Source organism: Ornithodoros turicata, chromosome 2, assembly GCF_037126465.1.
Source record: "Ornithodoros turicata isolate Travis chromosome 2, ASM3712646v1, whole genome shotgun sequence".
NCBI lineage: Eukaryota > Metazoa > Arthropoda > Arachnida > Ixodida > Argasidae > Ornithodoros > Ornithodoros turicata.
In genome coordinates this window covers 66,969,402-66,972,920 of record NC_088202.1, presented here as the reverse complement: position 1 = coordinate 66,972,920, position 3,519 = coordinate 66,969,402, and the positions used below count along the sequence as shown (strand labels likewise).

General features: G+C 44.1%; 1 long non-coding RNA gene across 1 annotated transcript; it reads right to left on the bottom strand.

Moving 5' to 3' along the window:
* Positions 1-495: 495 nt before the first annotated feature.
* LOC135383661 (uncharacterized) lies at positions 496-2,572 on the bottom strand. The gene is made up of 3 exons (XR_010419989.1): positions 2,521-2,572; positions 2,256-2,443; positions 496-1,031 (listed from the first exon to the last, which is right to left on the bottom strand). It is a non-coding gene; the product is annotated as an uncharacterized LOC135383661 (long non-coding RNA).
* Positions 2,573-3,519: the final 947 nt, after the last annotated feature.

The following is a 3,519-nucleotide window of genomic DNA, read 5'->3' as shown; positions in this document are numbered from 1 at the left end:
CCGTTTTACTTCTGTAGCATAAAACTGGTATAGGCATAGCTTGTTGCTGACCCAAAACACGCGGCAGTTGACAGTCAAGTACGCCACAACAGCTAGGAATACTGCACTGCAAAATCGTATGACACAGAAAAACGCATTCATCACGTGGAACCCTGATATAAAAGGCACGTTCTTGCGCAAAGCAAGCAATGTGCAAGAGTTCTTGCGAAGGTCAAAAGAAAAATAAGAAACACGAGTGCATCACTTGAACCGGGTTCACCTTCTCACCCTAGCCCGCGTGCGTTGCTATCTTACTTAAACCAGAACATCTGGATACATGGAAGTATTTCTCACAGCGTTAGCAGCATACACCGAAACAGTACTACAACAAAATTTCATCAAATAATTCCACTTTATTGGAGGACAGAGCCCACAATAATAGATACATGTGTTTGTTAAATACTGCACCTATGGCCTGAAAATTATGAGCCATAAGGCACACGTGACTTAAACAGCACGCTAGCCATAAACCAACAGATTACAATACCTGCAATATTTTTGACTAATATGAAATGACATTTGTACACCTTCACAACAGTTCAGCACAACAAAAATATTAAATGTAGACTAGCTATATGAGCTAGTAATTGAGTTAGTTTATGTTCCTAGTGTAAAAACATACAATGAGCACTATATCACAGGATGAGACATCGAGATACATAGAAAATGAGACGTATACAAAAAGAAATCTATAGCAGACAGGCCATAAGCTAATTATTTATAACAACTGAAGTATAGTTCAGTGTATTCAGATGTAGCATTTATCCAGCACGCATCATTATTCATGAAGTAATCACAACTTACAAGTCATCTGTACAGGTGGGTTATACTGACAGTATGTTCGTGATGCAGTAGAGTCTTGTGTACTTCTTTCGGCAATGTGTCGCAGAGTAGAAATTTCAGGAGCACGGCCTAATGCAGCTGAGGGTGCATGCGGGGTATTGTGCAGTGGGTATTGTGACTACGAAGAGCGTGTACTGTTCCAGGGGATGCTGGAAATAGAAGTTTATTTTCAAAAGCGCAAAATAATGCGCTTGCTGGTATTGTCAAATGGCTACGCATGTCCGTTCAACAGTAGATTCCAAAGATATGATACTGTTTGAAGTATTTGAATGCGAAAGCTAATCTCGAAAATATGCCAGCGCCATAATAAACGATGCCGATAAGTAGTTGTTCACCAGACCTGGGTGATCTCCACAGAGACCTCCTACATGAAGTAGTCACGAACATAACATGGACTGCCAAACAACATACCATCCTGGAATCTTTCTCGTCCTTTGAATAACATTCAACGGAATATTGTTCGATAGATCATCGCGTAAATCATTTAATCATGTCATTCACGCGCCCTGTGGTATTGTCAAACGGGTGCACGTGTCTGTGCAGCAGTATATACCGCGGAACTGATACTGTTTCTGGTGTTTAAATGGGAAAACTAATTTCGAAAATTTGGTAACGCCAAACTAAGTTATGCCGATAAGGTGCTCTTCGTCAGGCCTGAGTCCATCTCCGCAGAGGCCGCTTATATGAAATAGTCATAAACGTAACACGGACTTCAAAAACCACTGACTGTACTGGAAACATTATTGTCCTTTAACATAGCATTTGACTGACTATTCTTAAACGCGACCAGCGGCATGGCCGAGTGGGCTAAGGCGTCCGCTCGTTGGCCGTAACCAAGGTCGTGCTGTAGACTGGGAGGTGGTGGGTTCGAATCCTACCGCCGGCTGTGCTGTCTGAGGTTTTCCCTGGGTTTTCCGAAGACTTTCCAGACGAATGTCGGCACAGTTCCCTCTGAAGTCGGCCCAGGACGCATACTAATCCCCCTGTCCCCCACTCCTTCCTGCTGTCCTCTCTCCGTCTGTCCACCTCTGTACGCCGCTCATAGCCACAGTTGCTTCGCGGCGCTAACACCCAATCAAAAAAAAAAAAAAGCTATTCTTAAACGCATGAATCATTTTATCTCTCTAAGAAGTGACGTTCCACATGTATTTTGCAGCAGCACCATCACCACCTGCACCACGTTATCGAAAATCGTGACCGCTTTTTACAAATCCAAAAATCCATTTGCTTCCTGTCAACTCATTGTGCCGCGGTATAATCAGCAATAATCATCCGAACTGCTATCACAAGAACGGGATGAGGAATCCTTAACACAGATGCTTCACCGGCGAGAAACGCACATCCGAGAAAAACGAAAGCGAAAAGAGTCTCACCTATAACAAAATGATCTGCTCGGAGATGACCATCACACATAAGGTACCAGCACTGTGGACAATGGGCATACGCATGTAAATTTGAAGCGTGGAGATAGCTTGGAGAATCACAACTGTTTAAGCAGCGTCCGTCCACGTGCTTGGCCCACTACGTCGTGCGACGTTGTCTCGTTCGATGCCATTTCTTCCTGCCATTCGTTTGACACAAATGAAATACGAAATTTAACAAAAGTAAAGACACCCAGCCCAAAATGTGTCAACTTACATTGCTAGACGATGCATGATGTACGACCATGAGACGCCAGAATCCAGAGCGACCGTTAACCAAGCGAAAGAAAAGACGCTTTGCACACGGAACTGCGCACGTGTTCACAGAAGGCAGGGCCCGTATAACGATTGAAAAACAATACGCGTCAATATAGGCGTAAAGGGCTAATACTCCGACGCAGAGCCTCACTTTATCCGTCAAGACGAAATCTTATGCGACAGAATATAAGAGTAAATCGTGTTCCCCGTGCCATTTACGCATAAAACTCCGCCCTTTACGCTTACAGCGGGCGCGTTTACGGTTACAAGGAGTAAAACACAGCTTGACGGTTACGGCGTCAGCCATATTCTCGAAATTTACGCTTAGTAAGGGTAAGATTGGACGTAAGCTTAAATCTATCCGTTTCTTTCGCGAGAGCTATAGCGGGAGTTCCTGCACAATGTCCCACGGGAAGAAGCTAAACGAAATATTACGTGAAATTAACGTAAAATACAAAGCTGTTACGCCTCAGCAAGTTAACACGCTAAATATTTTCTTGCAGTGACTAAAGGCAAGAAAAAGAATTATAAAAACGTCTTTATTGCCAAAGTGAGATCGCTTTGTGTGACACATGGTGTGCATCATTCTATACACGGCCACCAGCAGAAGCTCCAACGACCACGGCTCAGAGGACACGCCACTGACCTGAAAGGAAGAAGAATAAAAAGGCAGGGTCGTTACATTTCATTTATCATGGACGCTTATCTGTGACCTTACGAGTCCGAGACGTTGGTTCTCCTCATTAGCGAGACAATGCTAATCGCTTGGAGCTTCTGGCAGCGTTAGCCCCATTCATTCAGTCTGGAGATAGATAAGGATTCCCTTCTGTTTTGGGCGAAAGGACTAGAGTTTGGGTGCAAGAACCGTGCTTCGTTCTCAGATGAACGGCGTCGTCTTCTGCGGAAAGAGGTCGAAACGAGGCTTCGTAGAGAAGTATTCTTGCTACGGTGGTTATCA